The sequence below is a fragment of the Anas platyrhynchos genome, chromosome 2 (assembly GCF_047663525.1).
Source record: "Anas platyrhynchos isolate ZD024472 breed Pekin duck chromosome 2, IASCAAS_PekinDuck_T2T, whole genome shotgun sequence".
Lineage (NCBI taxonomy): Eukaryota > Metazoa > Chordata > Aves > Anseriformes > Anatidae > Anas > Anas platyrhynchos.
This window is the reverse complement of record NC_092588.1, coordinates 118,661,867-118,673,916: the sequence shown is the minus strand read 5'-3', so window position 1 is coordinate 118,673,916 and position 12,050 is coordinate 118,661,867. Positions and strand designations below refer to the sequence as shown.

At 40.8% G+C, this 12,050-nt stretch overlaps 1 protein-coding gene across 6 annotated transcripts in view; it reads left to right on the top strand.

Moving 5' to 3' along the window:
* LRRC3B (leucine rich repeat containing 3B) overlaps positions 1-12,050 on the top strand; it is a 169,551-nt gene that overhangs the window by 136,939 nt on the left and 20,562 nt on the right. For all 6 annotated transcript variants that reach the window (XR_011806937.1, XR_011806933.1, XR_011806934.1 and 3 more), the window contains exon 2: positions 904-973. The gene's annotated coding sequence lies outside the window, so the exon portion shown is untranslated. The remainder of the gene's footprint in view (positions 1-903; positions 974-12,050) is intronic.

Sequence of the window (12,050 nt, the reverse complement as noted above, 5' to 3'; positions counted from 1 at the left end):
TAATTCCTTTTCTGTCAAAATGGGTTTTATCAGTCCCACTCCCGCCTCTGACTTAATTTGTAATCAGGTTTTCCTGGGTGCCATAATCTGAATAAATGGATATAATTTCTCTACCTACCTCAAAAGTAAATAATTTTATCTTTTCATTGCAAATTCATTGTTCTGGAGTATTCCATGCACAAAAAATTAAGGTCCTGGTTTGTAAATCTGACTTTACCATCTAGTTTGTGCATGGACTTCAAACAAAACTGTTCAGGAGTGAAAATGCATCCATCAAAGGGTAGACTGGCTGCTAATACGGAAACTTGGCCTGCACACTGGCACATCAGATGAAAGTACAGGATCCAAAGCTAATTTGGGACCCAGACATATTAAATGGGAGTAATAGATTCGAGCATACAAAAGTACATTTCTCTAAGGCTAACGTGTGCTCTGATTTGTATCTTGCACTTATCATTGACCTTAGTGAGGCTGCACAAGTAAGGCATGGGCAAGCACAGGATTTGTTTCTTTGTATTCAGAGCTTTACTTTCAATCCAATTGGTGAGAAAGTGAGATCACAGTTAAGGAAACACTTGTTTGGGATAGTGTAAGGAATGATAAAAAAGATAGTGACAAACTAAATGCTGGTATATGAGCAAGGACAGATAGCCTCACCTGAATGTTCTTAAAGAGCAGGCAGAGATCATTACAGAGGCATTATCAATCACTTTTGACACCTCATTAAGGGCAGAAGAATTTCCAGTGGACTGAAGGACAGGAGAGCCAAGGTGCAACCAATAGTTAAGTAGTTAATAAGTAGGAGAGAAAGATGAAATTGTGGATCCTTGAGGCAGGCTTCAATACCCAATGAAATAATAAAAGAGTTTTTTCCCAGACATTATTGCTATGTCTTCCAAACAGGCAAGTTTCAAGGCATGTGGGAGGACATCTCGGGCCCGAGATGCAAAGAGATGGACAAGAACATATCAAGGTAATGGTTTCTGGTTAAGAATTATAGCAACCTCTACACTCCACCCCTGATTCCTCACCTGTTCCCACTAAACATAGCATTTTATGTTTAGATTATGTTTGGAAATGTATCAAAAATAAAAGAAAATAGTTATGATCAATAGAAGAAATGAAGTAAAGGCTAAGACACAAGTTTGCTCTGTGATAGCTAATTTACTTTAGGCACTCCTGATGTCCTCTCGTATTTGGAAGTGATTTTAATTACTGTTACTAAATTTTGTTTAGGATACAGAGGCATGCATGCATAGAGGTTGGGGTGCAAAAGCAGGCAGGCATGTTCTTGCTGAGATTTAAAAAAACACCATGTTTGACTCTTCATTTTTCTTAAAAACAAACAAACAAACAAACAAATGAAACAAAACAAAACAGGCTGGGTTACCTGAGTTGCTTCTGCAGCCCTTTAACATCATTTGGATATTTTTTTCCACTATAGGACAGGTGGCTTTAGTCCATTGGTTTAAGACAGCTCTTTTGGAAATTTCTTTGCTATAATACCTTTGAATGGCTATTAAAAAGGAATAAAACCAGAACCATTAATATATTGGGCCAGATGCCCAGTTAGTATAAAGGCAATGATGCTATGCTGATGTATGCAGTCTAAAGATCTGGCCTATTGAATATTTAGAAAAAAACACTTCTTGACAATATTATCTGTGCTTGATTGCCCTGTTTTCTGTATGCTCAAGGAAAATGAAAGAAAATTAGTTCTTTCTCATACCATTTCTTATATCCAGGAAAGAATCTATGATTATCAGTCGTAAGACCACTTGAAACATGGATACAGTGTCTTCATTGGCAATGACTTCCATGTTTAGTTTGTTACTTGGTTTTAGAGGACAGACTGTAGTTTTTTCCAATGCATGGATTTTTCATCTTTATGTCCATAGCTGGACAGGGGCAGTGGAGAGGTGTGTGTGCTGTACAGCAATATATTTTGTTGTTTGTTTTTTTTTTTTTTTGAAGAGTTTATTTAATTTCACTTTATTTTAAAGGTGTTTGATTAGTCAAAATGTATGTTTCAGTATTATGCATAGCTCATTAATCTATTCTCCTGAGATCCCTAACTTGTAATATTTATTTGTTCATAACATTTTTGGATAGCTTTGTGTAGCTTTTGCAGTGTTAAGCTTTTTAGTACTGTATTTTTCTTAGAAATCTTGGACTATGATATCACTTGGAACTTGTTAGGTGGCTCTGGTACCTTCCTTCAGAAGCCACTGTCAAGCCTGATCTGTAATGGTATCTAACTTCTCACTCCTAGTTAGGACTTTTTAAAGGCTTTATTATATTACAAAAATACAGTTTTCATTTTGTGTCTGGGGTGGGCATTAAATTAAAAACTGCAGCTGCTTTCAATTATACTCTAATGTTCTGTATCAAGATAGTTTTCATTTTTCATGGCATTGCTCAGCTTCCCTGCCCCCTTCCCTGCTGGCTTCTGCACTCAGAGCTTCTAAGCATTAGGGAATTATGCAGGGATGGAAACTAACAGATGTTATTCATTTGCCATCTCTTCTGCTTTGGTAGTAAAACCAATTCGCTTAATGAAAAAAATGATGTTCTTACAACCCAGCTAAAAACTTCTCTCCATGGGGAAATGTGGCAAGAAGCTGCCCAAAGGATTAAGATGCTGTTAGAGAAATGCCACAGATAAACCTTTTGTAGGCATAGACTGGGTTGCTGGGTGAAGCGGAGCATTCTCTGGTGAGCTGGAGGAAAGGCAGTAGGAGTCAACTGCACCTGCAGGGGTAGCACCCCTGCAAGAAGAAGAAGGAAGACCTGACCCCATTAAGTCCATCCTAGCAGGAGTCAGGAAGACCTGAGTTAGGACAAATAGCTTGGGACCTCAGCAGCTTTGAAGGTAACCTGGCAGGTGTAGACGGATGCCCACCATACCATTGCTAATGCTACAGATGGGCTGTGGTGGCCACCAGCATGGGCAGGCTGAGCAATTGGAATGGAGACAGCACTACAGAGGCAGTGGGGGAGCAGCACAGCCTGTGTATGACTGCAGGACCTACAGGTTAACATCTCTTCATGGAAAGCAGGAAATGGACTTTCCCATTCTCCCTCCAGTGAAGAACTCTGGCTGTGCTCATTTGATGCTGGGGGTTTGTTAGCCTCCAGACAGTTAAGCAGAGTGAAATAAAAGCACATTAGTTCATTTCATCCAGCCTGTAGAGGTGAAGAACTACTGTCAAAGACAATGATGGTGGGTATGTTGCTCTTCAGCCTGATGCTGCTCATTCTTCATTGTTTCCTCAAATTAGTTAGATATTTCTTATGGTTTTAATAAAGGCTACTCAATAGACACTCAGTGCCTGTAAGTAGAGAAGAATATGATGTGGGAAAAAAAAAAAAAAGAGTGCTTGAATTCTCCTGGCTTTCTGTGTATGGGTTCAAATTGCTTTATTTTGGAGATGCCCAGATACTGAACTAAGTCTTCACTGTCTAGAAAAAGACAGGGGAGAAAAAGTAAAGTAAATCTGGGGGCTAGCTGGTGGCTTAGAGTAAACCACATACCATCCCTCTTTCGTGCAGGTCAAATGTACTAGAAAATATAATTACTTCTGAATTAACCCTGAGACCCTGAGTTATATCCTCTATACTGTGGCAGATGTGGCATGCTTTCAGACACCAGAAATTCAAAGCTAATTTTCTAGGCTGGGATAAAAGGACTTGATTCCCACTAAAGAAAAGGCGGTGTAATTTCTCCCATGCACACACATAAGGGAATGTGATGCTTGAGATTTTAAGGTATAACTCTCTCTTGCCCATGGAAAGGAGGAAAAAAATACTGGAAAACCTTTCATTATTGTTAAGAGGATTTTTAAAGAGCCTGATCCCATGCTAAGTAACCACAAGAGCAAACACACGCTTCTGTCAGATGGGGAGGCTTTCCCTCTTCCTTGACAGCTGAAAAAATGAAATCTGATGTATAAAATATATCTTGCAATTAATCACCTGGCTTGGTCATGCCTCCTAATCTCAAATTTGAGAGCTGTCTGGAAACTTGAAAGTACTTTGGGGATAAAATAATGGGCATTGAGCTTATTTTCTAGCAAGCCAAGCTTTGGGAGTCTGCCAGCATTAGTTAGGATTATTGGACCATACCTAATCGAAGCAAGGAAAGGCATGAGCTGAAGTCTCGACTACCTGAAAGTTCAGAGAGTGATGAGCAAGACTGACCTCTCTCAAGTTGTGAGATAAAAAATAAATGGTCAAAAAAGAGGTTGAGAGCTAAAAATAAAGTCCAGTACCCTGTGAACCTGTGAAGAACGATGAGGATCATTTCGCTTTTCAGCATCTTCTCTACTTCCTTGCAGGGAAAAAATTTGTTCCCAGAGCACCCCACCAAGAAGGTTTTATGTCCCTTGTTACTCAGCTCCCTGAAACTGTGAGGTATGATTCAGCATGCAAATGGAGCTGGAAAGGAAATTTGCCTTGGCAGGCAAATTTTGACCCCCAAAAGCATGGTCATCCCCTCACATCCACAATGGAAAATACCAATGGCTCTGAGGAAGTGGCTGACAGCGATGGCTGTAGTGTTAGGAAGTGAAAAGATATCAGGAGGCTCCTTTTTAGAAGGGAAAAATAAGAAATAACCTGAAGAAGGTGCTGAACATTAATTCGCCTTGTGCTAACAGACCCTTGGATGAAACAGACAGCTTTTAAAGGGAGAAGTTGGAGACCCAGCACAGCTGACCTGAGAGGAACTACAGTCTAAAGGTGAATCTGCAGTCAAGCGTAGGACTTTCTGGTGTCTCATGGTGGACAGAGAGAAAAATGGGGCCAGGGAGGTGAATCCTTTAACCCTGCCTCCAAGCTCTTTCCTCACTGGGAACGGACATGTGCTTAGAGTCAGGCTAAAGGCATTTACTGGATTTGATCAAGATACTGAACATAAATTTTTCAGGTCAAGGCACAGATGATTTTGGTGCTGTAGGAGGAGAGGTGACATCACTGTCACCTTCCAAAATCTGGGCTGACAGATGAGAACCACACAAACTGCAAAGGAAGCAGTGAGTAAAAAGGGAAGTAAACATTTTATACAGAGTTATTGCTTTTAAAAGAGGCTAATAAGATGAAACTACCAGCCTTGTTACATGTTGAGCAGCAGTTTTGAAAGTACCTTCAGTGAAGGAGGAGGGGGAAGATGCAGATTAGATTTAGTAGACAACTGAAACTGAGCAGCAAGGATCTGTGGCAGGAACTGAAAATAAAATAAAATAAACAAGTCAGAGGCAGCATGCAGAGATGACTTTTTTTTTTTTTTTTTCACAAATCCTCCTTCATGTGAGAATTTCCTGAGACTAGCAGTCATGAAGATAAAAAACTGAGCAGGACAATGCTGGGTATGATCATGCTGAGGATCTCACAGCAATGATATTGCAAATGCTGGGGAAGAGAGAAGAATCCACTAAGGGCAAATGGCAGAGGTGGAAATCACACAGAACAAGGCTTTGGGAACATGAGCTAAAAGTAAAAAATTTCCAAGGGAAAAAAAGTTTTACCTTTGCATTGTGGATGTGCAGCAGCAACCTGACTACAACAAATGTGTTTGGGATTCAACTCAAATGATGAAGGCAACAGAGCTGTGCTGCATTAGAAGCTTCTGCAGTTCACAAAGATTCAATTTTGGTGATTTACTCACTTGGGTGTGAACATCAGAAGGCCCCGTCCAATATCTACGCTTACAGGAACAGATCCCACACATCACTGTTGTTTTGCTTGTGTGTAGCCTCCATCACCTGCTGGTTGGGTCTCACTTTACAGAGTGTGGGATCAAAAGGATCTTTTTCAGATTTCTGTTAGACTCTCTGTGCTTCACAGATATAGATGTCCCCTTTTATTTGGTACAATCAACAGGATGCTTTCTTCTGGTGTGATGATCGCAGGTAAATTCCCTATTTCATTACAGGAGTAATATGTTCACTTGGATTGTTTCTGCCACTCATCTTCTGTGTCTAGTTTCAGAAAACAAAAAAAAAAAATTTAAGCATGGAACTCAGTCGGCGTCTCTTTGCCTGTGTGACATGTGACAACAGGAAAAGGATATTTATAACTAGCTCTTCATTTAGGCTTAGCCAATGAAGCCAATTCTTGGTGAAAGCAACAATCTCAGTGGAAAACAGAAGATGAACCTTGGGAATAGAGAGAAGCATTTATTTTAGGTCCTAAGTTACTTCTATATTACAAGTCAAGGCCCTCTTTCATGTAAAACTTTGTTGGTGTTCTGTTTTTATTTGAAGCTTCTCTAAAGCCTGCTTCTGATTTCACCTACGGTGCCATTATTTATGTGGCAATGCATTTATTAGCCCACTTCAAGCTCTGAACAGCAAAACTGACCACCAAACTTTTCAGAACATGATAAAAAATACATTTATAAGACATTTGTGTCAATATTTTATGGCTATTGTCATTCTAAAAGGCTTACCAGGTAGTTCATCATTTATTTGAAGTATATAAATCTGGCATTTCCAGGATTTGGTTTGGTATCAGATTATGCTCTGTTACTCAAGTGCAAATTCCCTTCCTCTTTTCTATCATATTATAACTACAGTCTTCAATTTGAAAGGGAATAGTCTCCTACAAATAAAATTTTATCTGACTACTACAAATGCCAGGAAACTTGAACTCATCTTGGCTTCTGTCATACTGCTTCACAGTCCATCTCTGATGGAGAGTATATTTTTCCCAATAAATGAAATAAAGTGATACTTTCAAGACACTTGACTAGTTTTATGGCTTCCAGAAATAGTGCTACATCTCACAGAGCACAGATACTCAAGAGCTCTGTGCAGACTTTCCAGTGATGCTGTTATCACCTCCTGGCACTGAACAGCAACAGGAATCAACCCATTGCTCCTTCTTCAGACATCTGATAATGCCACTGGTGGCATTTTTGTTCTGGGAATATGGTAGCCCTACTTTCACTTTATGATGTAGTTTATAATCAGAAAGCATAGTAAAGCTGTACCACTGTATTATCTATGTGTCTCTGGTGCAAAGTTCAAACTGCTTTCCTTGTTTTTTCTCCAATTATTAAGTGGAACGAGGCTGTTGTCTTTTGATATCAATGCCAGATCAATCCTCATTCATAACAAGCAGGAAGAAAATTAGAAATTACTTTCACTTACTTACAAGTGGTGTCAAAAAATGCCTAACAAAAGCTGGATGACCAGACCCTGGACTGCCTCTGTGTGCTTCTTGCAGTAAGTACTCATCAGCCAGTGTGAACGTGCGTTTTCTGTATGTGGAAGACAATGAAATCACATCTGCTCATTTTCATTGTATACAACATGTGACTGTGGCACATCATGGCCTTTTCCCAGCACGGACAGATGGCAGAAATTTAGTTGTCCATAACAGCACAAGACCCCAAAAGCTACTTTAGCTGACTACAGGCAGTTATCTGCAGCACAGTTATCTTTAACTGAGCTATTAGCAAGCTCCCTACACAGCCAACAGAAGAGGGCATTTTTTGGGAGCATGTTTCTGCCTTATTTTAGATGGTTATTTAAGGCCGAGCTGAATCACGCTTAAGGCTCTATTGACAATTGACCAGGGACCTTTCCTGGTCACTAGGCAGCCCAGCTGACCTCCATTTAGGCAGGTAACTCCTACCCCCATTTCACTCAGCTGCAGTTAAGAAGTGCCACTCCAAAAGTGAGTAGCATCAATAGTGGTATGGAGTCTGCCCGCTCTCTTGTAACTAGGCCCCCTTGAAAGGTTATTTTGGGGCACCCAGGAACAGCTTAAATTTGCTCCTCCTGGTCTATGGCAGCTTCCCCTGGCTGCCACTGAGGCTTGTCAGCTGCTGCCATTGGAAATGCAGTTTGCATCTCACCACATCAATAAAGGTGAGTCAAGCACTGTAAGGGTAGCTCTAAAGGCTCATTTCATTGATGTTTGCTGTTATTGAGTACATATATAACTTTCCTGCCAGCAGGAGATGGCTGTAATAAGGCCAGTCTGTTTTATGAGGAGGGAACCTTCCAGGAAGAAAACACAATAGTTCATACTTCTTTCCCAAATGCTTTCATATTTCCAACTTTCAGAAGAAAGATTTTTGTTTGCAGGATATTTTCCCGATGGTTCTTTCTTGCGCAGAGAAGTCCTTAGGAACAGACATACATGGCTCTCTTCCTTGTGGCAATAGAAGAACTATGTCTGATAACCATACATCATACAACAGAAAGTGTGGCTGATGTTACTAGAACACAGCCAGCCCTGCAGCTGCGGGTTAACAATATAGGCATATAAGAAAAAAAAAAAACAAAAACCAAACCAAAACAAAAAAAACAAACATACTTGCAAGCATAAGATTGCCCTCACAAGCCCATCCATTGGACATCTCTAAGAGACTTAAAGGGTTAGAGGAGGTCAGGGGTAATGGTGGCAGCTTTTGTCTGATATCAGCATTGTTTATGGGATAGCTAAATCTGCATAACAAAAATTGCCATTTTAGCCCAATCCAGTCAGTTTAGGAAGCTTTTTTTTTTTTTTTTTTTAAATCCTCTACTGAGTCAAGTGTCTTCTGGCTGACTAAAACCTATTTTTCAAAACATTTTCTTCTTGTTAAAGATGAAGATCTAGAGACATATTTACCATTCCTCTTTTGTAATTTCTTTCAAAGATTCAAAAACCATGTTTAAAAAATACATCCTGTTTTATTACAACCTTGTCTGACTTCCAACATTTGAGCTTGTTAACCCTGTTCTTTTTTCTTGTTGCATTCTTCTCACTATATAGAGTACTTACTGTGCCCTATTCTCCCTTTTCCCAACTTCTGCTGTTATTGAGCTACTTACAACAAATAGATCAAGCCCACTCAGAATAAAGCATTTTTGCCAGCTTTTCAGGCCTCAAATCATCTACGCACCTTTTTCATTTTCTAACATCTCTTTTAAGGTGCCAGCATCAGAACTTCATGCAGTATTTCTGTTCCAGTGAAATTACTTCCCTACTCCTACTTGTTTATCTCATGGTTATGAAGCGATGCATTACATTTGTCAGGACATCACACAGCGGGAGCCTGTACTGCACTGTGGCAACCCCAAGACTCTTCTTGGTGTTGCTGCTTCCCCAACTCTGCAGATACAGCCTGCAGTCTATGCATGCATAACCTGGCCATGTTAAAAAGCTTTATTTGATTAATCTCTGTATACCCAATCACCACTTCACATAGTTGCCGTGTCCTCATCTTTATTTCTATTCCACCAGCATGAGTGAAGTTCACAGCTTTGTTGTAAATCAACAAGACTGTTACATTTTCTTCCAGATCACTGATGAAATTGGTTGGTCAGCATTGTTTCTAGTGCATACCATCATGGGACACCACTAGAAACAGACACATTCAGAGAAAATTTCATGTTAGCAACAGCTTTGCAATCTTCCGTTTAGCAAGTTCTAAATTCATCTTATCCAAGCATTATTGACACTAATTGCTCATTTTGCAGCCTTGCCATGCAGTTGCTCTTTTTTTTTTTTTTAAAAAAAAAAAAAAAGATTATCCTATGGCAGTGAACAGAACACATGGACATCTTTTATGTCTACACAGCAGTCTTTATCAAACAAATGTGATTCCCAATAAAGTCAGGCTTTCCTGACAAGATATATTATAAATATCATATTAACCGTCATGAAATTATATTCACACCTTTTGCCTCTATTAATATCTTTATTAATAAAATCTTTGCTCCATTTTTTATTTTATTTTTTTCATTATTTTGCAAAGGATGCATGGCAGGCTAGAAAGGTGATTGCCTATATTAAGCTATTTTACCTTTTAATGTACCACCACCAGGTGACTGAAATAATTCTCTGTCTCTTGATGCAAGTTATCCAGATTTTCTGATTGTAAACTGCAGAGTACCTGACACCACCCTCCCCCTAAAAGGACAGAGGCCCTCAGAGCAGGAAGTGTCAGGTCTAATATCCTACAGAATAAACTTTTCTGAGTTGGAATGTTTGGAATCTTTTTGTTTGTTTGTTTGTTTGTTTTTCCAGGTTCTCTGCAGCTCCACACTGCTGCCATTGTACTGAGAACACTGTGCCCAACTGTTAGCAGCCACTTCTCAAGGTTTCCTTCTTAAAAATAAATAAATGTGTGTGTGTGCATGTATATATCAATCAAGGATCTTAGAGCCTGGGGTTATGAGCATTTGCCTGTTGAGGTTTGGAGTTTGCCTGGTGGCTATGTGTTTTGAGTGATGACTGAGGTGTTGGTCCTCAGAAGTGCAGAGCTGCTGTGACACCTAGCATGTGTCAGCATCACACAGTTACTCAGGTAGGAAGAAACATCAGGAGGTCTCTAGTTCAAAGCAAGGTCAACTCTGAGCTCAGACCAGGTTGCTCACGCTTTTATCCAGCTGGGTCTTGAAAAACCTCCCTGGACAGAGACTGGCTGCACACCCTCTCTGGATGGCTTGCTCTGTTGCCTGACTGTGTTAACGGTGAAAAAACTTTTCCTTATATCTAGTTGGAAATCTGCTGTCTCTCGTTTGCCTGACATGCCCCACTACTAACAGCTTGGCTTTATCATTTCAGTTATCTCCTTGTAGGCACAAGACATCTGCTGTTAGCATTCCCCAAGAAGCCATCACATCTCCTGTCCGAACAAGCCCCACTCCCTTGGCCACCCCTCAGGGGGCAAGTGCTCCAGGCCCGACCATCCTGGGGGCCCTCTGCTGAACTCTCTCTGGGTTATCAGTGCCTTTCTGGTATTGAGGTGGAACAAGGCTGGACATGGTGCTCCAGATGGGATCTAGCAAGCACTGAGTAAATGATCTCTTCAGCTAAATGGTCTCTTTGAGCCGTGACCCTTTTTCCTCACAGCTTCATCAGGTCCCATTCCTTGTATCCTGCCTCTATTTTCCGTGTCACTGCCACTTCAGCACAGCGATTTGTTGCCCAGCTTTTGTAACTCACACAGCTCTGCCTTGTATCCTGCCTGAGTAATCAGCATTCAGAAGTAACAGTGATATTTTAAACAGATGAGAATGGGGCTGGTTTTACTAATGCCGACTGCTGTGGCAGACTATAAAGCAGAACTGAAGGAGTATGAAAAAGCTCTTCTGTCCCTTCCCAGAACAGAGACTGACAACAATGGATCAGTTTCCTACAGCATCAGCCATGGGGGCTTTTTCTGTGCTAAGAAAATATGCCCTCTCTTCCCAACCTACAGCAATTTGTATCAAAGAAAGCCTCTCAGCACTGTCTCGTTATTTATTCTGCCTGCATGGTCCCTTGGTGCAGTGGCTGCTGCCAAAGGCACATACTCAGCACGAGGCATTGCCGGAGAATGTTAAAAGCAGAAAAAGTCCCAGGAGCCAAACATATGGATGCAAAAATGTACATTCTCTTCCCACTCCAAGAAAAAGCAGTAACTGTTAGTTGCTCACAGGCTTCACGGAGCATTTAGGATAAAGAGCCCTGAAAAGTCAGGGGAATAATTCTAGATGTTGAGAAAATGGATATGATTCCACACACAGATTATTGAACATTTCATTTTACAGGGTTCGCCTGCATCATTTGCTGTGACAGCCAAGCAGCCCTCTTCAAGACCGGGAAGGAGGAAACCGTCCATTGTGGCTTCCAGATTGGCGATCTCTGAAGCACATATGCATAAGCAAGCATGCCCAGAATGCCAGAAAAATAGTAACTAAGACTAGCACTGGCTGCCCCAGCAAGTCTGTATGATATAGAGCAGTATGTATGAGGTTCAATGGCTAGAACCAGACCCACCTGTAACAGCATTTTAAACAGCTGGCTGTTCTCCTTACTATTTCAAATTTCTACAATTTCCTTTCATGTGCTCTATCACATTTCTCTCTCAGGCCTGCACAAGTCCTTTCTGTCCTTCCCAGAAGGTGATGCACTTGCTTCTCCAGGGTTTCTCTTGCTGGCTGGGCCTCCCCACATGTGCTCTGAATCAAGAGCCACAGAGCTGAAGAGGCTGAAATTCAGCAAGCCTGTGGTAAATTGGGAAAACGGAAGGGGAGATGTTCTTCGACAACATGTACACAAAAAAAGGA